Here is a 25,916-nt window from a genome sequence, read left to right as displayed (position 1 = left end):
ATGACTATGTCTACGCTGTAAATCAGAAACCAAACCCGAAGTCGGTGGTAAAGCTGTATGAAGAGAAATCAGAGTTGACGTTTCGGTCCGGTGAACCTTTCTGAGAACTTGACAAGTTTTAATTGTGTGATCGTTCCAGGGTTGCCCTGGGATTTTCGTGCTATTTCTGTTATTGATTGATTTCAGATGATGAGAAATCCGAAATGCTGCTTTGTGTGTATTAAAAAGTGAGGCGGGGCATCAGGAGACCGATCCACTCAGTAAAACTCGGTCTTTGATGACTTCTCAATTTTAATATTTCACTGCAAAATTTCCAACAAAACAACAACGAAATTTCGAGTCAAGAACTATTATGGCACATCAGCTGATTTCTAGAGCGCTTCTGGCTGTAGCGATGGTGGTATAGTGGTGAGCATAGCTGCCTTCCAAGCAGTTTCCCCGGGTTCGATTCCCGGCCATCGCAAGCAGTGCATTTTAACACCACTCCACAACCAAAAGAGCCGATCCATTCAGTGGGAATGAAACACCTCCGTCTGCACATCACATTGAGTCTGCCAGACCTCTGGAGTGCAGACACAACTTTGAAGTTGAGGATGTCCCCAGGAGGATTAAGGAGTCAAGTCGAGCACGGTTCAAAGAAACACGAGTCATGGCAGAATTCCTTGGTTTTCCATCTTATTTCGAAAGAAATGTTTCCGGATTTCACTCATTTCAACATTACTCTCATTTTGTTTTTTGTGAACTACAGCCTAATATCAAGTGAAATGTGGGTGGACAGTTCACAAATATCCAAACAACGTTATTTCTCATATCGAATCGGTAATGTTATTGTTTTAGGTGCAGGTCAGAAATAGGAGGAGTGGACACCAGCTGCTTTTATATTTCCAGTATGAGAAAATGATTCGATAAAACTCTGAGAGATGATAGAAGTGACCACACAGTGAGTGAAAGTTTAATCCAGGATAAAGTTAAAAATCACACAACACCAGATTACAGTCCAACAGCTTTACTTGGAAGCACTAGTTTTAGGAGTGCTCCGAAAGCTACTTGGACGATAACCTGGTATTGTGTGATTTTGAACTTTGTCCTCCCCAGTCCACCACAGGCTCCTCCACGTCATCATCCGATATAGTCCTCATGGATTTGTTAAGGGAAGGTAGTGTCTGATGAAGGTGACTGATTTTCTTTGAAGGATAAAGAATGGATGGAGTGTATCCGATGTAGATCAACCTGATGATAAGAAGGACCATAAGACGCAGTATTTATAGCAAAAGGATTACAGTTTAATGCAGCTGAAATGATATATTAAACACATTTAGGTTAAGCCTTTCATCTTTTATAATGGGTTTACTAGTTTCCGTTCTTTAATATAAGAACCTCAGAACCTTTTCAAAGTTAGGTTGTCGAGATAACTTCAGGTTGTCTAACAAGAGATGCCATCTCAGCTCAGACAATGCATTAAAGGTGTGAGGTTAAAGTCTGTCTGTGTCCCAATCTTGAGTCAGACTGGTTCTAGCCTCCCAGTCGGAGAGCACTTCAGCGCTCTGTGCCTTTCGGTCTCGGACCCCTGGGTGACAATCCTCCAAGGCAGACTATGGGACAGCCAACAATGCAAAGTGGCCAAGCAGAGGCTGATACTCAAGTTCGGTACCCATGGGGATGACTTTAACAGGGCACTTTGGTTCATGTCACACGACACGTGACAACACTGCACTGTATACTATTTCACGGACACTACACAAGTACACGCACACACACAAAAGCACACTCCTACCGACCCACACACACATGCATACCCTCTCTCAAACACAAGCTCTCTCTCATAAACTCACTCAAACACTTCCACATTCACAGCCACTCACGCACATTCTCACAAATTGATACCCCAGTACACTCACACACATGCACCTACACACACTCTCACACACCCGCATATCCCTACATGCATACACACACACACAGACACACACACACACAGCCACACACACCCACACATGCACCCACACACACACACATGCAGCCACACACACACGCATGCACCCACACACGCAGACACGCACACACACACACACACATATATACACACACACACACACAGTCCCCCCCGCACCCCCCACACACACTGATTCCGGGTTCTCACGACTCTCAGCTGGAGACTATCATTGCCTGCAGACCCGACTTTCATCCCCCCACGACACCATGAAGGGTAACACTTGCTCATGCCCTTACACTGCCGTCTGTGCCTTCCCTTGACCCCGTCCTTTCCATCTTGCCCACCGCCCCTCCATGACGCTCTCCCTCCTTCCTGCGCAGGTTTGCTCTGACAATGTCAATTTCACGTCCTTTGTCAATTTCACTTCCTGTGTCAATTTCACCGCACTACGTTTTCTTTTTCCCCTCACGAACCGGGATCACCCTACGCTGTGCTTGCTGACCCCACCCCCTACGTTTGCCTTCCCGGATAGCGCTTTGTGTTTCGTTGGACACGCAGGAGTAGCTGCGGACGTTCTGCTTAAACCTGAGCGGATAACACTGTTCTGCTCGGAGACAGGGAGGTCTGTAGATGCTGGAGCCCGAAACATCCATTTCCCTGCTGTGCGTTTCCAGCAACACACTCTCGACACTGTTCTGCCACGACCCTGTCTCGGTTGCACACAATCCCATTCATCATTAAGGCGCCACGGCATCCCAAGGACTTGGGACCCATGGGAACTAAATGATGACAGCGGCCTCAGCACTCTGCACCCCCTGACCTTGGAAAGCCCATCTTGGTTCAGGTTACCTATCTAGGGCAGGGAGGGTTTTGCGTGCACTGCCTTCCCACATCAGTGGAAGCGACCTTCACTAAACAGCTGCCCATGACTACCCCTTGCTGTGAAGTTAAACATCACACAACACCAGGTTATAGTCCAACAGATTTAATTGGAAGCTCTAGATTTCGGACAACCACCTGATGAAGGAGCAGCGCTCCGAAAGCTAGTGCTTCCAATTAAACCTGTTGGTCTATAACCTGGTGTTGTGTGATTTTTAACTTTCTATACCCCAGTCCAACACTGGCATCTCCAAATCATGCCCTCCTGTGAAAACCCCTTACTGCTGACTGACACCTCCCCCTCTTCTACAAAGTAAAAGAGAAACCTGCAAATCTATCAACGGGATCGAACTTCAAATTAATACATATTCCTCGAGAGGGTTCTGCTTCCCGAACTGTTACCCGGAATTCCCTCCTCTCCACAATTACTGCAGCGTGGCCTCAGTCTAATGGTTCCTCTGTTTTTGCCGTTTTTGTTTTCTAAGAAAACTCTTGAGAAGTTTTAGAAACTGAAAGAACTGCAGAATTATGTGGGGCATGGATAGGATAAATAGACAAAGTCTTTTCCCTGGGGTCGGGGAGTCCAGAACTAGAGGGCATAGGTTTAGTGTGAGAGGCGAAAGATATAAAAGCGACCAAAGGGTCAACGCTTTCATCCAGAGGGTGGTACGTGTGTGGAATGAGCTGCCAGAGGAAGTGGCGGAGGCTGGTACAATTGCAACATTTTCCAGGCATTTGGATGGGTATATGAAGAGGAAGGGTTTGGAAGGATATGGGCCGGGTGCTGGCAGGTGGGACTAGATTGGGTTGGGATATCTGGTCGGCATGGGCAGGTTGGACCGAAGGGTCTGTTTCCGAGCTGTACATCTCTATCTCGATGACTATGTCTACGCTGTAAATCAGAAACCAAACCCGAAGTCGGTGGTAAAGCTGTATGAAGAGAAATCAGAGTTGACGTTTCGGTCCGGTGAACCTTTCTGAGAATTTGACAAGTTTTAATTGTGTGATCGTTCCAGGGTTGCCCTGGGATTTTCGTGCTATTTCTGTTATTGATTGATTTCAGATGATGAGAAATCCGAAATGCTGCTTTGTGTGTATTAAAAAGTGAGGCGGGGCATCAGGAGACCGATCCACTCAGTAAAACTCGGTCTTTGATGACTTCTCAATTCTAATATTTCACTGCAAAATTTCCAACAAAACAACAACGAAATTTCGAGTCAAGAACTATTATGGCACATCAGCTGATTTCTAGAGCGCTTCGGCCTGTAGCGATGGTGGTATAGTGGTGAGCATAGCTGCCTTCCAAGCAGTTGACCCGGGTTTGATTCCCGGCCATCGCAAGCAGTGCGTTTTAACACCACTCCACAACCAAAAGAGCCGATCGATTCAGTGGGAATGAAACACCTCCGTCTGCACATCACATTGAGTCTGCCAGACCTCTGGAGTGCAGACACAACTTTGAAGTTGAGGATGTCCCCAGGAGGATTAAGGAGTCAAGTCGAGCACGGTTCAAAGAAACACGAGTCATGGCAGAATTCCTTGGTTTTCCATCTTATTTCGAAAGAAATGTTTCCGGATTTCACTCATTTCAACATTACTCTCATTTTGTTTTTTGTGAACTACAGCCTAATATCAAGTGAAATGTGGGTGGACAGTTCACAAATATCCAAACAACGTTATTTCTCATATCGAATCGGTAATGTTATTGTTTTAGGTGCAGGTCAGAAATAGGAGGAGTGGACACCAGCTGCTTTTATATTTCCAGTATGAGAAAATGATTCGATAAAACTCTGAGAGATGATAGAAGTGACCACACAGTGAGTGAAAGTTTAATCCAGGATAAAGTTAAAAATCACACAACACCAGATTACAGTCCAACAGCTTTACTTGGAAGCACTAGTTTTAGGAGTGCTCCGAAAGCTACTTGGACGATAACCTGGTATTGTGTGATTTTGAACTTTGTCCTCCCCAGTCCACCACAGGCTCCTCCACGTCATCATCCGATATAGTCATCATGGATTTGTTAAGGGAAGGTAGTGTCTGATGAAGGTGACTGATTTTCTTTGAAGGATAAAGAATGGATGGAGTGTATCCGATGTAGATCAACCTGATGATAAGAAGGACCATAAGACGCAGTATTTATAGCAAAAGGATTACAGTTTAATGCAGCTGAAATGATATATTAAACACATTTAGGTTAAGCCTTTCATCTTTTATAATGGGTTTACTAGTTTCCGTTCTTTAATATAAGAACCTCAGAACCTTTTCAAAGTTAGGTTGTCGAGATAACTTCAGGTTGTCTAACAAGAGATGCCATCTCAGCTCAGACAATGCATTAAAGGTGTGAGGTTAAAGTCTGTCTGTGTCCCAATCTTGAGTCAGACTGGTTCTAGCCTCCCAGTCGGAGAGCACTTCAGCGCTCTGTGCCTTTCGGTCTCGGACCCCTGGGTGACAATCCTCCAAGGCAGACTATGGGACAGCCAACAATGCAAAGTGGCCAAGCAGAGGCTGATAGTCAAGTTCGGTACCCATGGGGATGACTTTAACAGGGCACTTTGGTTCATGTCACACGACACGTGACAACACTGCACTGTATACTATTTCACGGACACTACACAAGTACACGCACACACACAAAAGCACACTCCTACCGACCCACACACACATGCATACCCTCTCTCAAACACAAGCTCTCTCTCATAAACTCACTCAAACACTTCCACATTCACAGCCACTCACGCACATTCTCACAAATTGATACCCCAGTACACTCACACACATGCACCTACACACACTCTCACACACCCGCATATCCCTACATGCATACACACACACACAGACACACACACACACAGCCACACACACCCACACATGCACCCACACACACACACATGCAGCCACACACACACGCATGCACCCACACACGCAGACACGCACACACACACACACACATATATACACACACACACACACAGTCCCCCCCGCACCCCCCACACACACTGATTCCGGGTTCTCACGACTCTCAGCTGGAGACTATCATTGCCTGCAGACCCGACTTTCATCCCCCCACGACACCATGAAGGGTAACACTTGCTCATGCCCTTACACTGCCGTCTGTGCCTTCCCTTGACCCCGTCCTTTCCATCTTGCCCACCGCCCCTCCATGACGCTCTCCCTCCTTCCTGCGCAGGTTTGCTCTGACAATGTCAATTTCACGTCCTTTGTCAATTTCACTTCCTGTGTCAATTTCACCGCACTACGTTTTCTTTTTCCCCTCACGAACCGGGATCACCCTACGCTGTGCTTGCTGACCCCACCCCCTACGTTTGCCTTCCCGGATAGCGCTTTGTGTTTCGTTGGACCCGCAGGAGTAGCTGCGGACGTTCTGCTTAAACCTGAGCGGATAACACTGTTCTGCTCGGAGACAGGGAGGTCTGTAGATGCTGGAGCCCGAAACATCGATTTCCCTGCTGTGCGTTTCCAGCAACACACTCTCGACACTGTTCTGCCACGACCCTGTCTCGGTTGCACACAATCCCATTCATCATTAAGGCGCCACGGCATCCCAAGGACTTGGGACCCATGGGAACTAAATGATGACAGCGGCCTCAGCACTCTGCACCCCCTGACCTTGGAAAGCCCATCTTGGTTCAGGTTACCTATCTAGGGCAGGGAGGGTTTTGCGTGCACTGCCTTCCCACATCAGTGGAAGCGACCTTCACTAAACAGCTGCCCATGACTACCCCTTGCTGTGAAGTTAAACATCACACAACACCAGGTTATAGTCCAACAGATTTAATTGGAAGCTCTAGATTTCGGACAACCACCTGATGAAGGAGCAGCGCTCCGAAAGCTAGTGCTTCCAATTAAACCTGTTGGTCTATAACCTGGTGTTGTGTGATTTTTAACTTTCTATACCCCAGTCCAACACTGGCATCTCCAAATCATGCCCTCCTGTGAAAACCCCTTACTGCTGACTGACACCTCCCCCTCTTCTACAAAGTAAAAGAGAAACCTGCAAATCTATCAACGGGATCGAACTTCAAATTAATACATATTCCTCGAGAGGGTTCTGCTTCCCGAACTGTTACCCGGAATTCCCTCCTCTCCACAATTACTGCAGCGTGGCCTCAGTCTAATGGTTCCTCTGTTTTTGCCGTTTTTGTTTTCTAAGAAAACTCTTGAGAAGTTTTAGAAACTGAAAGAACTGCAGAATTATGTGGGGCATGGATAGGATAAATAGACAAAGTCTTTTCCCTGGGGTCGGGGAGTCCAGAACTAGAGGGCATAGGTTTAGTGTGAGAGGCGAAAGATATAAAAGCGACCAAAGGGTCAACGCTTTCATCCAGAGGGTGGTACGTGTGTGGAATGAGCTGCCAGAGGAAGTGGCGGAGGCTGGTACAATTGCAACATTTTCCAGGCATTTGGATGGGTATATGAAGAGGAAGGGTTTGGAAGGATATGGGCCGGGTGCTGGCAGGTGGGACTAGATTGGGTTGGGATATCTGGTCGGCATGGGCAGGTTGGACCGAAGGGTCTGTTTCCGAGCTGTACATCTCTATCTCGATGACTATGTCTACGCTGTAAATCAGAAACCAAACCCGAAGTCGGTGGTAAAGCTGTATGAAGAGAAATCAGAGTTGACGTTTCGGTCCGGTGAACCTTTCTGAGAATTTGACAAGTTTTAATTGTGTGATCGTTCCAGGGTTGCCCTGGGATTTTCGTGCTATTTCTGTTATTGATTGATTTCAGATGATGAGAAATCCGAAATGCTGCTTTGTGTGTATTAAAAAGTGAGGCGGGGCATCAGGAGACCGATCCACTCAGTAAAACTCGGTCTTTGATGACTTCTCAATTCTAATATTTCACTGCAAAATTTCCAACAAAACAACAACGAAATTTCGAGTCAAGAACTATTATGGCACATCAGCTGATTTCTAGAGCGCTTCAGCCTGTAGCGATGGTGGTATAGTGGTGAGCATAGCTGCCTTCCAAGCAGTTGACCCGGGTTTGATTCCCGGCCATCGCAAGCAGTGCATTTTAACACCACTCCACAACCAAAAGAGCCGATCGATTCAGTGGGAATGAAACACCTCCGTCTGCACATCACATTGAGTCTGCCAGACCTCTGGAGTGCAGACACAACTTTGAAGTTGAGGATGTCCCCAGGAGGATTAAGGAGTCAAGTCGAGCACGGTTCAAAGAAACACGAGTCATGGCAGAATTCCTTGGTTTTCCATCTTATTTCGAAAGAAATGTTTCCGGATTTCACTCATTTCAACATTACTCTCATTTTGTTTTTTGTGAACTACAGCCTAATATCAAGTGAAATGTGGGTGGACAGTTCACAAATATCCAAACAACGTTATTTCTCATATCGAATCGGTAATGTTATTGTTTTAGGTGCAGGTCAGAAATAGGAGGAGTGGACACCAGCTGCTTTTATATTTCCAGTATGAGAAAATGATTCGATAAAACTCTGAGAGATGATAGAAGTGACCACACAGTGAGTGAAAGTTTAATCCAGGATAAAGTTAAAAATCACACAACACCAGATAACAGTCCAACAGCTTTACTTGGAAGCACTAGTTTTAGGAGTGCTCCGAAAGCTACTTGGACGATAACCTGGTATTGTGTGATTTTGAACTTTGTCCTCCCCAGTCCACCACAGGCTCCTCCACGTCATCATCCGATATAGTCATCATGGATTTGTTAAGGGAAGGTAGTGTCTGATGAAGGTGACTGATTTTCTTTGAAGGATAAAGAATGGATGGAGTGTATCCGATGTAGATCAACCTGATGATAAGAAGGACCATAAGACGCAGTATTTATAGCAAAAGGATTACAGTTTAATGCAGCTGAAATGATATATTAAACACATTTAGGTTAAGCCTTTCATCTTTTATAATGGGTTTACTAGTTTCCGTTCTTTAATATAAGAACCTCAGAACCTTTTCAAAGTTACGTTGTCGAGATAACTTCAGGTTGTCTAACAAGAGATGCCATCTCAGCTCAGACAATGCATTAAAGGTGTGAGGTTAAAGTCTGTCTGTGTCCCAATCTTGAGTCAGACTGGTTCTAGCCTCCCAGTCGGAGAGCACTTCAGCGCTCTGTGCCTTTCGGTCTCGGACCCCTGGGTGACAATCCTCCAAGGCAGACTATGGGACAGCCAACAATGCAAAGTGGCCAAGCAGAGGCTGATAGTCAAGTTCGGTACCCATGCGGATGACTTTAACTGGACACTTTGGTCAATGTCACACGACACGTGACAACACTGCACTGTATACTATTTCACGGACACTCACAAGTACACGCACACACACAAAAGCACACTCCTACCGACCCACACACTATTGCATACCCTCTCTCAAACACAAGCTCTCTCTCATAAACTCACTCAAACACTTCCACATTCACAGCCACTCACGCACATTCTCGCAAATTGATACCCCAGTACACTCACACACATGCACCTACACACACTCTCACAGACCCGCATATCCCTACATGCACACACACACACAGACACACACACACACAGCCACACACACCCACACATGCACCCACAAACACACACATGCATGCACCCACACACGCAGACACACACACACACAGGACACACACCCACACATGCACCCACACACACACATGCAGCCACACACACACGCATGCACCCACACACGCAGACACACACACACACACACACAGACATACACACATACAAACGGTCCACCCCCACACACACACACTGATTCCGGGTTCTCACGACTCTCAGCTGGAGACTATCATTGCCTGCAGACCCGACCTTCATCCCCCCACGACACCATGAAGGGTAACATTTGTTCATGCCCTTACACAGCCGTCTGTGCCCTCCCTTGACCCCGTCCTTTCCATCTTGCCCACCGCCACTCCATGGCGCTCTACCTCCTTCCTGCGCAGGGTTGCGCTGACAATGTCAATTTCACCTCCTTTGTCAATTTCACTTCCTATGTCAATTTCACCGCAATACGTTTTCTTTTACCCCTCACGAACCGGGATCACCCTACGCTGTGCTTGCTGACCCCACCCCCTACGTTTGCCCTCCCGGATAGCGCTTTGTGTTTCGTTGGACCCGCAGGAGTAGCTGCGGACGTTCTGCTTAAACCTGAGCGGATTACACTGTTCTGCTCGGAGACAGGGAGGTCTGCAGATGCTGGAGCCCGAAACATCGATTTCCCTGCTGTGCGTTTCCAGCAACACACTCTCGACACTGTTCTGCCACGACCCTGTCTCGGTTGCACACAATCCCATTCATCATTAAGGCGCCACGGCATCCCAAGGACTTGGGACCCATGGGAACTAAATGATGACAGCGGCCTCAGCACTCTGCACCCCCTGACCTTGGAAAGCCCATCTTGGTTCAGGTTACCTATCTAGGGCAGGGAGGGTTTTGCGTGCACTGCCTTCCCACATCAGTGGAAGCGACCTTCACTAAACAGCTGCCCATGACTACCCCTTGCTGTGAAGTTAAACATCACACAACACCAGGTTATAGTCCAACAGATTTAATTGGAAGCTCTAGATTTCGGACAACCACCTGATGAAGGAGCAGCGCTCCGAAAGCTAGTGCTTCCAATTAAACCTGTTGGTCTATAACCTGGTGTTGTGTGATTTTTAACTTTCTATACCCCAGTCCAACACCGGCATCTCCAAATCATGCCCTCCTGTGAAAACCCCTTACTGCTGACTGACACCTCCCCCTCTTCTACAAAGTAAAAGAGAAACCTGCAAATCTATCAACGGGATCGAACTTCAAATTAATACATATTCCTCGAGAGGGTTCTGCTTCCCGAACTGTTACCCGGAATTCCCTCCTCTCCACAATTACTGCAGCGTGGCCTCAGTCTAATGGTTCCTCTGTTTTTGCCGTTTTTGTTTTCTAAGAAAACTCTTGAGAAGTTTTAGAAACTGAAAGAACTGCAGAATTATGTGGGGCATGGATAGGATAAATAGACAAAGTCTTTTCCCTGGGGTCGGGGAGTCCAGAACTAGAGGGCATAGGTTTAGTGTGAGAGGCGAAAGATATAAAAGCGACCAAAGGGTCAACGCTTTCATCCAGAGGGTGGTACGTGTGTGGAATGAGCTGCCAGAGGAAGTGGCGGAGGCTGGTACAATTGCAACATTTTCCAGGCATTTGGATGGGTATATGAAGAGGAAGGGTTTGGAAGGATATGGGCCGGGTGCTGGCAGGTGGGACTAGATTGGGTTGGGATATCTGGTCGGCATGGGCAGGTTGGACCGAAGGGTCTGTTTCCGAGCTGTACATCTCTATCTCGATGACTATGTCTACGCTGTAAATCAGAAACCAAACCCGAAGTCGGTGGTAAAGCTGTATGAAGAGAAATCAGAGTTGACGTTTCGGTCCGGTGAACCTTTCTGAGAACTTGACAAGTTTTAATTGTGTGATCGTTCCAGGGTTGCCCTGGGATTTTCGTGCTATTTCTGTTATTGATTGATTTCAGATGATGAGAAATCCGAAATGCTGCTTTGTGTGTATTAAAAAGTGAGGCGGGGCATCAGGAGACCGATCCACTCAGTAAAACTCGGTCTTTGATGACTTCTCAATTCTAATATTTCACTGCAAAATTTCCAACAAAACAACAACGAAATTTCGAGTCAAGAACTATTATGGCACATCAGCTGATTTCTAGAGCGCTTCAGCCTGTAGCGATGGTGGTATAGTGGTGAGCATAGCTGCCTTCCAAGCAGTTGACCCGGGTTCGATTCCCGGCCATCGCAAGCAGTGCATTTTAACACCACTCCACAACCAAAAGAGCCGATCGATTCAGTGGGAATGAAACACCTCCGTCTGCACATCACATTGAGTCTGCCAGACCTCTGGAGTGCAGACACAACTTTGAAGTTGAGGATGTCCCCAGGAGGATGAAGGAGTCAAGTCGAGCACGGTTCAAAGAAACACGAGTCATGGCAGAATTCCTTGGATTTCCATCTTATTTCGAAAGAAATGTTTCCGGATTTCACTCATTTCAACATTACTCTCATTTTGTTTTTTGTGAACTACAGCCTAATATCAAGTGAAATGTGGGTGGACAGTTCACAAATATCCAAACAACGTTATTTCTCATATCGAATCGGTAATGTTATTGTTTTAGGTGCAGGTCAGAAATAGGAGGAGTGGACACCAGCTGCTTTTATATTTCCAGTATGAGAAAATGATTCGATAAAACTCTGAGAGATGATAGAAGTGACCACACAGTGAGTGAAAGTTTAATCCAGGATAAAGTTAAAAATCACACAACACCAGATAACAGTCCAACAGCTTTACTTGGAAGCACTAGTTTTAGGAGTGCTCCGAAAGCTACTTGGACGATAACCTGGTATTGTGTGATTTTGAACTTTGTCCTCCCCAGTCCACCACAGGCTCCTCCACGTCATCATCCGATATAGTCATCATGGATTTGTTAAGGGAAGGTAGTGTCTGATGAAGGTGACTGATTTTCTTTGAAGGATAAAGAATGGATGGAGTGTATCCGATGTAGATCAACCTGATGATAAGAAGGACCATAAGACGCAGTATTTATAGCAAAAGGATTACAGTTTAATGCAGCTGAAATGATATATTAAACACATTTAGGTTAAGCCTTTCATCTTTTATAATGGGTTTACTAGTTTCCGTTCTTTAATATAAGAACCTCAGAACCTTTTCAAAGTTACGTTGTCGAGATAACTTCAGGTTGTCTAACAAGAGATGCCATCTCAGCTCAGACAATGCATTAAAGGTGTGAGGTTAAAGTCTGTCTGTGTCCCAATCTTGAGTCAGACTGGTTCTAGCCTCCCAGTCGGAGAGCACTTCAGCGCTCTGTGCCTTTCGGTCTCGGACCCCTGGGTGACAATCCTCCAAGGCAGACTATGGGACAGCCAACAATGCAAAGTGGCCAAGCAGAGGCTGATAGTCAAGTTCGGTACCCATGCGGATGACTTTAACTGGACACTTTGGTCAATGTCACACGACACGTGACAACACTGCACTGTATACTATTTCACGGACACTCACAAGTACACGCACACACACAAAAGCACACTCCTACCGACCCACACACTATTGCATACCCTCTCTCAAACACAAGCTCTCTCTCATAAACTCACTCAAACACTTCCACATTCACAGCCACTCACGCACATTCTCGCAAATTGATACCCCAGTACACTCACACACATGCACCTACACACACTCTCACAGACCCGCATATCCCTACATGCACACACACACACAGACACACACACACACAGCCACACACACCCACACATGCACCCACAAACACACACATGCATGCACCCACACACGCAGACACACACACACACAGGACACACACCCACACATGCACCCACACACACACATGCAGCAACACACACACGCATGCACCCACACACGCAGACACACACACACACACACACAGACATACACACATACAAACGGTCCACCCCCACACACACACACTGATTCCGGGTTCTCACGACTCTCAGCTGGAGACTATCATTGCCTGCAGACCCGACCTTCAACCCCCCACGACACCATGAAGGGTAACATTTGTTCATGCCCTTACACAGCCGTCTGTGCCCTCCCTTGACCCCGTCCTTTCCATCTTGCCCACCGCCACTCCATGGCGCTCTACCTCCTTCCTGCGCAGGGTTGCGCTGACAATGTCAATTTCACCTCCTTTGTCAATTTCACTTCCTATGTCAATTTCACCGCAATACGTTTTCTTTTACCCCTCACGAACCGGGATCACCCTACGCTGTGCTTGCTGACCCCACCCCCTACGTTTGCCCTCCCGGATAGCGCTTTGTGTTTCGTTGGACCCGCAGGAGTAGCTGCGGACGTTCTGCTTAAACCTGAGCGGATAACACTGTTCTGCTCGGAGACAGGGAGGTCTGCAGATGCTGGAGCCCGAAACATCGATTTCCCTGCTGTGCGTTTCCAGCAACACACTCTCGACACTGTTCTGCCACGACCCTGTCTCGGTTGCACACAATCCCATTCATCATTAAGGCGCCACGGCATCCCAAGGACTTGGGACCCATGGGAACTAAATGATGACAGCGGCCTCAGCACTCTGCACCCCCTGACCTTGGAAAGCCCATCTTGGTTCAGGTTACCTATCTAGGGCAGGGAGGGTTTTGCGTGCACTGCCTTCCCACATCAGTGGAAGCGACCTTCACTAAACAGCTGCCCATGACTACCCCTTGCTGTGAAGTTAAACATCACACAACACCAGGTTATAGTCCAACAGATTTAATTGGAAGCTCTAGATTTCGGACAACCACCTGATGAAGGAGCAGCGCTCCGAAAGCTAGTGCTTCCAATTAAACCTGTTGGTCTATAACCTGGTGTTGTGTGATTTTTAACTTTCTATACCCCAGTCCAACACTGGCATCTCCAAATCATGCCCTCCTGTGAAAACCCCTTACTGCTGACTGACACCTCCCCCTCTTCTACAAAGTAAAAGAGAAACCTGCAAATCTATCAACGGGATCGAACTTCAAATTAATACATATTCCTCGAGAGGGTTCTGCTTCCCGAACTGTTACCCGGAATTCCCTCCTCTCCACAATTACTGCAGCGTGGCCTCAGTCTAATGGTTCCTCTGTTTTTGCCGTTTTTGTTTTCTAAGAAAACTCTTGAGAAGTTTTAGAAACTGAAAGAACTGCAGAATTATGTGGGGCATGGATAGGATAAATAGACAAAGTCTTTTCCCTGGGGTCGGGGAGTCCAGAACTAGAGAGCATAGGTTTAGTGTGAGAGGCGAAAGATATAAAAGCGACCAAAGGGTCAACGCTTTCATCCAGAGGGTGGTACGTGTGTGGAATGAGCTGCCAGAGGAAGTGGCGGAGGCTGGTACAATTGCAACATTTTCCAGGCATTTGGATGAGTATATGAATAGGAAGGGTTTGGAAGGATATGGGCCGGGTGCTGGCAGGTGGGACTAGATTGGGTTGGGATATTTGGTCGGCATGGGCAGGTTGGACCGAAGGGTCTGTTTCCGAGCTGTACATCTCTATCTCGATGACTATGTCTACGCTGTAAATCAGAAACCAAACCCGAAGTCGGTGGTAAAGCTGTATGAAGAGAAATCAGAGTTGACGTTTCGGTCCGGTGAACCTTTCTGAGAACTTGACAAGTTTTAATTGTGTGATCGTTCCAGGGTTGCCCTGGGATTTTCGTGCTATTTCTGTTATTGATTGATTTCAGATGATGAGAAATCCGAAATGCTGCTTTGTGTGTATTAAAAAGTGAGGCGGGGCATCAGGAGACCGATCCACTCAGTAAAACTCGGTCTTTGATGACTTCTCAATTCTAATATTTCACTGCAAAATTTCCAACAAAACAACAACGAAATTTCGAGTCAAGAATTATATTGGCACATCAGCTGATTTCTAGAGCGCTTCAGCCTGTAGCGATGGTGGTATAGTGGTGAGCATAGCTGCCTTCCAACAGTTGATCCGGGTTCGATTCCCGGCCATCGCAAGCAGTGCGTTTTAACACCACTCCACAACCAAAAGAGCCGATCGATTCAGTGGGAATGAAACACCTCCGTCTGCACATCACTTTGAGTCTGCCAGACCTCTGGAGTGCAGACACAACTTTGAAGTTGAGGATGTCCCCAGGAGGATTAAGGAGTCAAGTCGAGCACGGTTCAAAGAAACACGAGTCATGGCAGAATTCCTTGGTTTTCCATCTTATTTCGAAAGAAATGTTTCCGGATTTCACTCATTTCAAAATTACTCTCATTTTGTTTTTTGTGAACTACAGCCTAATATCAAGTGAAATGTGGGTGGACAGTTCACAAATATCCAAACAACGTTATTTCTCATATCGAATCGGTAATGTTATTGTTTTAGGTGCAGGTCAGAAATAGGAGGAGTGGACACCAGCTGCTTTTATATTTCCAGTATGAGAAAATGATTCGATAAAACTCTGAGAAATGATAGAAGTGACCACACAGTGAGTGAAAGTTTAATCCAGGATAAAGTTAAAAATCACACAACACCAGATTACAGTCCAACAGCTTTACTTGGAAGCACTAGTTTTAGGAGTGCTCCGAAAGCTACTTGGACGATAACCTGGTATTGTGTGATTTTGAACTTTGTCCTCCCCAGTCCACCACAGGCTCCTCCACGTCATCATCCGATATAGTCATCATGGATTTGTTAAGGGAAGGTAGTGTCTGATGAAGGTGACTGATTTTCTTTGAAGGATAAAGAATGGATGGAGTGTATCCGATGTAGATCAACCTGATGATAAGAAGGACCATAAGACGCAGTATTTATAGCAAAAGGATTACAGTTTAATGCAGCTGAAATGATATATTAAACACATTTAGGTTAAGCCTTTCATCTTTTATAATGGGTTTACTAGTTTCCGTTCTTTAATATAAGAACCTCGAACCTTTTCAAAGTTACGTTGTCGAGATAACTTCAGGTTGTCTAACAAGAGATGCCATCTCAGCTCAGACAATGCATTAAAGGTGTGAGGTTAAAGTCTGTCTGTGTCCCAATCTTGAGTCAGACTGGTTCTAGCCTCCCAGTCGGAGAGCACTTCAGCGCTCTGTGCCTTTCGGTCTCGGACCCCTGGGTGACAATCCTCCAAGGCAGACTATGGGACAGCCAACAATGCAAAGTGGCCAAGCAGAGGCTGATAGTCAAGTTCGGTACCCATGGGGATGACTTTAACAGGGCACTTTGGTTCATGTCACACGACACGTGACAACACTGCACTGTATACTATTTCACGGACACTCACAAGTACACGCACACACACAAAAGCACACTCCTACCGACCCACACACTATTGCATACCCTCTCTCAAACACAAGCTCTCTCTCATAAACTCACTCAAACACTTCCACATTCACAGCCACTCACGCACATTCTCACAAATTGATACCCCAGTACACTCACACACATGCACCTACACACACTCTCACAGACCCGCATATCCCTACATGCACACACACACACAGGCACACACACACACAGCCACACACACCCACACATGCACCCACAAACACACACATGCATGCACCCACACACGCAGACACACACACACACAGGACACACACCCACACATGCACCCACACACACACATGCAGCCACACACACACGCATGCACCCACACACGCAGACACACACACATACACACACACACACACACACACACACACGATCCCTCCCCACACACACAAAGATTCCGGGTTCTCACGACTCTCAGCTGGAGACTATCATTGCCTGCAGACCCGACCTTCATCCCCCCACGACACCATGAAGGGTAACACTTGTTCATGCCCTTACACAGCCGTCTGTGCCCTCCCTTGACCCCGTCCTTTCCATCTTGCCCACCGCCCCTCCATGACGCTCTACCTCCTTCCTGCGCAGGGTTGCTCTGACAATGTCAATTTCACCTCCTTTGTCAATTTCACTTCCTATGTCAATTTCACCGCAATACGTTTTCTTTTTCCCCTCACGAACCGGGATCACCCTACGCTGTGCTTGCTGACCCCACCCCCTACGTTTGCCCTCCCGGATAGCGCTTTGTGTTTCGTTGGACCCCCGGGAGTAGCTGCGGACGTTCTGCTTAAACCTGAGCGGATAACACTGTTCTGCTCGGAGACAGGGAGGTCTGCAGATGCTGGAGCCCGAAACATCGATTTCCCTGCTGTGCGTTTCCAGCAACACACTCTCGACACTGTTCTGCCACGACCCTGTCTCGGTTGCACACAATCCCATTCATCATTAAGACGCCACGGCATCCCAAGGACTTGGGACCCATGGGAACTAAATGATGACAGCGGCCTCAGCACTCTGCACCCCCTAAAACTGTCTTCATTTAAGGATCAGTATCCTACAATTCCCTTCTTATTCATGTCTTCATCCAGGTGCTTCTTGAATGCTGCTAATGTGTCTGTTTCCACCACCTCCTCTGGCAGTGTGTTCCGGGCACTCACTACCCTTTGTGTGAACAATTTGCCTCGCATATCTGTTTTAAATTCCTCCCTCATCCCATACCTTGAACCTGTGTCCGCTAGAAATTGACTCCTTCACCCTGTGAAAAAGCCTCATACTTTGCACTCTATTCATGCCATTCACAATCTTATAAACTTCAGTCAGGTTGCCTCTCAACCTCCTGCATTCTAGTCTATCCAACCTTTCTTCATAGTTAAAATGCCCCATATCAAGCAATATCCTGTAAAACTTTTCTGTACTCTTTCCAAAGCATCCACATCCTTCTGGTAGTATGGTGCCCAGAACTGTACGCAAAATTTCCAATGCAACCTAACTAAAGTTCTATAAAGCTGCAGCATAACTTTCCTGTCCTTATATTCAGTGCCCCTTCCAATGAAGGCAAGCATGCCATAGGCCTTTATTACTATCTTATCCAGCTGCATTGTCATCTTTAGTGATCTATGGACCTGCACACGGAAATCCGTCTGCATATCAATACTCCTAAGGGTTCTGCCATTCACTACATAAATTCATCTTAAAGTCACAGTATGGGCCGGGTTGAACCACTCAACAATAATAAACAAAAAGAGCCAGTGCATTCAGTGGTAATTAAACACTTCCATCTCTACGTGACATTGAGGCCGCCTGCATCTTCTGAGATAGACAATTTTGGCCAAGTACCTGCCGCGTACATGGTGGGTGTGTCCCCACGTGCAATGGTGGTACCTGTGTTGACACTCTGACACATCTTGCAGCAGCTGCCCTGACAGGGTTATATGGTGTCATGGTCAATGTGGTCCTGAAGGCTAGGCAGTTTGCTGTGAACAATGATCTGTTTCAGGTTTGGTGGCGATCTAAAGCTGAGCAGTGGAGGCAGAGGGAAGGTCTTGGCGAGGTGCGCATCCTCAGCGACAATGTGTTGCAGTCTGCGAAGAACATGGTGCAGTCTTTTGTTTCTGACCTGCACCATCCAACACAAGGGCAACAATTATTGTCTGTTCTCTCATTCTCTCTGATCAGGGAACTTCATTGTTCCACAAGTTAGTGACCACTACTGGCCACAAGTGGGAATTGCAACCAACCCGCAGAAATACTCAAGAGACTGTCCGGGTGAATGAAGTGAGCAAAACAGATTCTGTCTGTGCACGACACAATCAGATTGGTGTACATTTCAATTAAAAAATAAAATTACCGATTCGATGTAATAAATAATGTTCTTTGGATATTTGTGAACTTCCCACCCACATTTCACTTGATATTAAGCTGTATTTCACAAAAAAACCTGAGAGTTATGTTGAAAGGAGTGAAATCCGGAAACATTTCTTTTGAAATAAAATGAAAAACCAAGGAATGCTGCCCTGACTCCAGTCTATTTGAACCATGTATTGACCTGACTCCTGAATCCGCTCGGGCGCAACATCAACTTCAAAATTGTGGTTTCACTACAAAGGTCTGGCAGATGGAAGTGTTTAATTACCACTGAATGCACCGGCTCTTTTTGTGTTTTATTGTTGAGTGGTTTAAAGTTGGCAGCTTGCGATGGCTGGCAATTGAACCCAAGGCAACTTCTTGGAAGGCAACTCTGTTCACCACTATACCACCATCACAACAGCCCACAACGCCCGACAAATCAGCTGATGTACAATAATAGTTCTTGACTCTAAATTTTGTTGTAGTTTGGTTCGAAATTTTGCAGCGAAATGATAGAATTGAGATTTACTGTGAGGGTTGGTCTCATGATGCCCCGCCTCACTTACACACAAAACAGCATTTCGGATTTCTCATCATCTGAAATCAATCAATAACGAAATTAGCAAGAAAATCTAAGGGCAACCGTGAAACCATCACACAATTAAAACTTTTGAAATTCTCAGAAACTTGGCAGAACAGTGTTGAGAGTGTGCTGCTGGAAACGCACAGCAGGGAAATCGATGTTTCGGGCTCCAGCATCTGCAGACCTCCCTGTCTCCGAGCAGAACAGTGTTATCCGCTCAGGTTTAAGCAGAACGTCCGCAGCTACTCCCGCGGGTCGAACGAAACACAAAGCGCTATCCGGGAGGGCACACGTAGGGGGTGGGGTCAGCAAGCACAGAGTAGGGTGATCCCGGTTCGTGAGGGGAAAAAGAAAACGTAGTGCGGTGAAATTGACATAGGAAGTGAAATTGACGTAGGACGTGAAATTGACAATGTCAGAGCAACCCAGCGCAGGAAGGAGGTTGAGGGGCATGGAGGGGCGGTGGGAAAGATGGAAAGAACGGGGTCAAGGGAGGGCACGGACGGCTGTGTAAGGGCATGACCAAGTGTTAACCTTCATGGTGTGGTGGGGGGATGAAGGTCGGGTCTGCAGGCAATGATAGTCTCCAGCTTAGAGTCATGAGAACCCGGAATCACTGTGTGTGTGTGTGGGTCTGTGTGTGGGTGTCGCTGCATGTGTGTGTGTGGGTGCATGTGTGGGTGTGTGTCCTGTCTGTGTGTCTGTGTGTGGGTGCATGTGTGGGTATGTGTGGCTGTGTGTGTGTGTCTGTCTATGTGTGTGGCTGCATGTGTTGGTGTCTGTGTGAGTGGGTGTCTGTGTGTGTGGGTGCATGTGTGGGTGTATGTGGCTGTGTGTGTGTGTCTGTGTATGTGTGTGCATGTAGGGATATGCGGGTCTGTGAGAGTGTGTGTAGGTGCATGTGTGTGAGTGTACTGGGGTATCAGTTTGTGAGAAGGTGCGTGAGTGGCTGTGAATGTGGAAGTGTTTGAGTGAGTTGATGAGAGAGAGCTTGTGTTTGAGAGAGGGTATGCATGTGTGTGTGGGTCGGTAGGAGTGTGCTTTTGTGTGTGTGTGTGTGTGCGTGTACTTGTGAGTGTCGGTGAAATAGTATACAGTGCAGTGTTGTCACGTGTCGTGTGACATGAACCAAAGTGCCCAGTTAAAATCATCCCCATGGGTACCGAACTTGACTATCAGCCTCTGCTTGGCCACTTTGCATTGTTGGCTGTCCCATAGTTTGCCTTGGAGGATTGTCACCCAGGGGTCCGAGACCTAAAGGCCCAGAGCGCTGACGTGCTCTCCGACTGGGAGGCTAGAACCAGCCTGACTGAATATTGGGACACAGACAGACTTTAACCTCACACCATTAATGCATTGTCGGAACTGAGATGGCATCTCTTGTTAGACAACCTGAAGTGATCTCGACAACGTAGCTTTAAAGAGGTTCTGAGGTTCTTATATTAAAGAACGGAAACTGGCAAACCCATTATCCAAGATGAAAGGCTTAAACTAAATGTGTTTAATATATCATTTCAGCTGCATTAAACTGTAATCCTTTTGCTATAAATACTGCGTCTTATGGTCCTTCTTATCATCAGGTTGATCTACATCGGATACACTCCATCCATTCTTTATCCTTCAAAGAAAATCAGTCACCTTCATCAGACACGACCTTCCCTTAAGAAATCCATGATGACTAACTCGGATGATGACGTGGAGGAGCCTGTGGTGGACTGGGAAGGACAAAGTTCAAAATCACAATATACCAGGTTATCGTCCAAGTAGCTTTCGGAGCTCTTCTAAAACTAGTGCTTCCAAATAAAGCTGTTGGACTGTAATCTGGTGTTGTGTGATTTTTAACTTTATCCTGTATTAAACTTTCACTCACTGTGTGGTCATTTCTATCATCTCTCAGAGTTTTTACGAATCATTTTCTCATACTGGAAATATAAAAGCAGCTGGTGTCCACTCCTCCTATTTCTGACCTGCACCTAAAACAATAACATTACCGATTCGATATGAGAAATAACGTTGTTTGGATATTTGTGAACTGTCCACCCACATTTCACTTGATATTAGGCTGTCGTTCACAAAAATCAAAATGAGAGTAATGTTGAAATCCGGAAACATTTCTTTCGAAATAAGATGGATAACCAAGGAATTCTGCCATGACTCTAGTTTATTTGAACCGGGAGCGACTTGACTCCTTAATCCTCCGGGGGACATCCTCAACTTCAAAGTTGTGTCTGCACTCCAGATGTCTGGCAGACTCAATGTGATGTGCAGACGGAGGTGTTTCATTACCACTGAAGCGATCGGCTCTTTTGGTTGTGGAGTGGTTTAAATTTCACAGCATACGACGTCGAGGAATCGAACCCGGGTCAATTGCTTGGAAGGCAGCTATGCTCACCACTATACCACCATCGCTACAGCGAACGGCCCTCTAGAAATCAGCTGATGTGCAATAATAGTTCTTGACTCTAAATTTCGTTGTTGTTTTGTTGGAAATTTTGCAGTGAAATATTAGAATTGAGAAGTCATCAAAGACCGAGTTTTACTGAGTGGATCGGTCTCCTGATGCCCCGCCTCACTTTTTAATACACACAAAGCAGCATTTTGGATTTCTCATCATCTGAAATCAATCAATAAGAAAAATAGCACAAAAATCCCAGGGCAAACCTGGAACGATCACACAATTAAAACTTGCGAAGATCTCAGAAAGGTTCACCGGACTGGAACGTGAACTCTGATTTCTCTTCATACAGCTTTACCACCAACTTCGGGTTTGGTTTCTGACTTACAGCGTCCGTAGTTCTTTCGGGTGTTAAAACTTAGGAAGGGTTTTTGGAAGACAAAAGGATCTGTCAGAATGAGACCTCGCTGCAGTAATTGTGGAGAGGAGGGGATTCCGGGTAACAGTTCCAAAAGCAAAACCCTCTTGAGGAATATATAATTTGAAGTTCGATCCTGATGATAGATTTGCAGTTTTCTCTTTTACTTTGTAAAAGAGGGGGAGGTGTCAGTCAGCAGTAAGGGGTTTTCACAGGAGGGCATGATTTGGAGATGCCAGTGTTGGACTGGGGCATAGAAAGTTAAAAATCACACAACACCAGGTTATAGTCCAACAGGTTTAATTGGAAGCACTAGCTTTCGGAGCGCTGCTCCTTCATCAGGTGGTTGTCCAAAATCTAGAGCTTCCAATTAAATCTGTTGGACTATAACCTGGTGTGTGATGTTTAAGTTAGAGTCATAGAGTCACAGAGATGCACTGAATGGAAACAGACCCTTTGGTCCAACCCGTCCATGCCGGCCAGATATCCAAACCCAATCTAGTCCCACTTGCCAGCACCCGGCCCATATCCCTCCGAACCCTTCCTATTCATATACCCACCCAAATGCCTCTTAAATGTTGCAATTGTACCAGTGTCCACCACATCCTCTGGCAGCTCATTCCATACACGTACCACCCTCTGCATAAAATGTTGCCCCTTCAGTCACTTTTATATCTTTCCCCTGTCACCCTAAACCTATGCCTTCTACTTCTGGTCTCCTCGACCCCAGGGAGCAGACTTTGTCTATTTATCCTATCCATGCCCCTCATAATTTTATACACCTCTATAAGGTCACCCCTCAGCCTCCGACGCTCCAGGGAAAACAGCCCCAGCTTGTTCAGCCTCTCCCTGTAGCTCCGATCTTCCAACCCTGGCAACATCCTTGTAAATCTTTTCTGAACCCTTTCAAGTTTCACAAAATCTTTCTGATAGGAAGGAGACCAGAATTGCACGCAATATTCCAACAGCCGCAACATGACCTCCCAACTCCTGTACTCAATACTCTGACCAATAAAGGAAAGCGTACGAAACGCCTCCTTTGCTATCCTGTCTACCTGTGACTCCACTTTTAAGGAGCTATGAACCTGCACTCCAAGGTCTCTTTGTTCAACAACACTCTCTAGGACCTTACCATTAAGTGTATAAGTCCTGCTAAGATTTGCTTTCCGAAAATGCCGCACCTCACATTTTTCTGAATTAAACTCTATCTGCCACTTCTCAGTCCATTGGCCCATCTGGTCCAGATCCTGTTGTAATCTGAGGTAACGCTCTTTGCTGTCCACTACATCTCCAATTTTGGTGTCATCCGCAAACTTACTAATTGTACCTCTTATGCTCACATCCAAATCATTTATGTAAATGACAAAAAGTCGTGGACCCAGCACCGATCCTTGAGGCACTCCACTGGTCACAGGCCTCCTGTCTAAAAAACAACCACCCAACGCCACCCTCTGTCTTCTACCCTTGAGCCAGTTCTGTATCCAAATGGCTCGTTCTCCCTGTATTCCTTGTGATCTAAATTTGCTAACCAGTCTCCCATGGGGAACCTTGTCGAATGCCTTACTGAAGTCCATATAGATTACATCTACCACTCTGTCCTCGTCAATCCTCTTTGTTACTGCTTCAAAAAAACTCAATCAAGTTTGCCTGACATGATTTCTCTCACACAAAGCCATGTTGACTATCCCTAATCAGTCCTTGCCCTTCCAAATACATGTACATCCTGTCCCTCAGGATTCCCTCCAACAACTTGCCCACCACTGAGGTCAGGCTCACCAGTCTATAGTTCCCTGGCTTGTCTTTACCACCCTTCTTAAACAGTGACACCACGTTTGCCAATCTCCAGTCTTCTGGCATCTTACCTGTGACTATCGATGATACAACTATCTCAGCAAGAGGCCCAGCAATCACTTCTCCAGCTTCCCACAGAGTTCTCGTGTACACCTGATCAGGTCCTAGGGATTTATCCACCTTTAACCGTTTCAAGACATCCAGCACTTCCTCCTCTGTAATCTCAACATTTTGCAAGATGTCACCATTTATTTCCCTAAAGTCTATGTTTGTTTTTGTCTTATTAAACAATACGCAGTTTGCAAAAGAATTAACATTAACAGCTGTACACAGAGAAACAGCAATTTTACGAGGGAAAGGAGTGGCAAAGCCAGGCCCCAACCCTCCCAGCTCAACCAGTTTTCAGGGAAAAGAGGACAAACCTCAAATCCCACTTTCAATCATTACAAAACACTACCAATAATATTTGTACATACAAGACAGTCCAATTACGTTTTAAAAAATGTATACAATATAGACCACAAGCAACCCACCAGTCCCTCCCACCTTCCGGCCCCTCTAAGCAGCCTGCCCCTACACCTCTTCCAGCTCTCGGTCTATCTCATGCCCCTTCCAGCTCTCAGTCCACCCTGACACACCTTCCGGCCTCCTCTAGGACAGCCCACCCTGGTTTGTTCCCCTTGTATCGGACGGTTCAAGTTAGAAATAATGAGTGGAGACCAGCTGCTATTATATTTCCTGTGGTGAGAAAATGATTGGAAAATCTCTGAGCTACAATAGAAATGATCAAATAGAGTGTGAAATTTTAATCCAGGAGAGGCAGCATGGACTCGTTAAGAGAAGATCGTGACTGATGAACTGAACTGATTATCTTTGAAGGAACAAGATTATTAATTGAGATAGCATTTGTGATGTTAGTCAAACGGATCACAGGAATAGTGGATTTTTGGCTGAAATAGCTCAGTTGTGAGAACGTTAGCCTGAAGATCTGACCTGGTGTTGGACAAGAGTTGATTTGGTTTTTACTGACACAATGACAATGCTTCTTTCTTTGCTATAAACTGTCTCTAGTTCCATGACCCCATGTAACAGTGTGGTAGCAAGGTAAAGTAACAGGTTAGATTGATAATGACACCAACGTGAACGGTAATGATGGACTCATATTTGCATGATTGGAAAGTTGGTTTAGGAACAAGGACGGGCTGTTTTGCCCCTGGAGCATATTCCACCATTCAAAAGCCAGATCCATGGCCTTACTGCATAAGCATTAGGCCTATATTCCTTGAAATCCTTGCTTTTAAAAATGTTTATCTCAGATTTCAATTTCACAATTGAATGAGGAACAGCCACCAATTTGAGGAAGAGAATTCAATTCTCTTGAAGTCTTGTGTGAATAAGTGCTTACCACCGTCCCTCGTGAATGGCCTGGCCCTAATTCTTACACGATGCCCCTGTTTCTAGAATCTTTAACCAGTGGAAAAAGTTATCTCTATCAACTCTGTCTTTCCCTGTTAATTTGCTGAAGAGCTCAATTAACTCACTCCTGAACCATCTAAATTCTGGAGAATAAAAGCCAAATTTGATTAAATTGATTGCATATCTTGACCCCTGAATCCCAGGTATCATCCTTGTAAACCTATGTTGAACTCCCATCAGAGCTAAAACAGTCTTCCTAATGTATGATGCCCAGCTCTGCTCACAGTACTCTAAGTGGGATCTAACTAGG

The 25,916-nt window shown here is 46.1% G+C and overlaps 4 non-coding genes across 4 annotated transcripts; all 4 read left to right on the top strand.

Annotated features, from left to right (window-relative positions):
- The first annotated feature begins 391 nt into the window (after window positions 1-391).
- Window positions 392-463, top strand: trnag-ucc (transfer RNA glycine (anticodon UCC)). Its single transcript has one exon. It is a non-coding gene; the product is annotated as a tRNA-Gly (tRNA).
- A 3,617-nt stretch (window positions 464-4,080) lies between these two features.
- On the top strand, window positions 4,081-4,152 carry trnag-ucc (transfer RNA glycine (anticodon UCC)). The gene has a single exon. It is a non-coding gene; the product is annotated as a tRNA-Gly (tRNA).
- A 3,617-nt stretch (window positions 4,153-7,769) lies between these two features.
- On the top strand, window positions 7,770-7,841 carry trnag-ucc (transfer RNA glycine (anticodon UCC)). The gene has a single exon. It is a non-coding gene; the product is annotated as a tRNA-Gly (tRNA).
- A 3,677-nt stretch (window positions 7,842-11,518) lies between these two features.
- On the top strand, window positions 11,519-11,590 carry trnag-ucc (transfer RNA glycine (anticodon UCC)). Its single transcript has one exon. It is a non-coding gene; the product is annotated as a tRNA-Gly (tRNA).
- Window positions 11,591-25,916: the final 14,326 nt, after the last annotated feature.

Source organism: Chiloscyllium punctatum, chromosome 15 (assembly GCF_047496795.1).
Source record: "Chiloscyllium punctatum isolate Juve2018m chromosome 15, sChiPun1.3, whole genome shotgun sequence".
Classification (NCBI taxonomy): Eukaryota; Metazoa; Chordata; class Chondrichthyes; order Orectolobiformes; family Hemiscylliidae; genus Chiloscyllium; species Chiloscyllium punctatum.
Note: the sequence above shows the minus strand (reverse complement) of the source record. Positions and strands in the feature narration are given on the sequence as shown.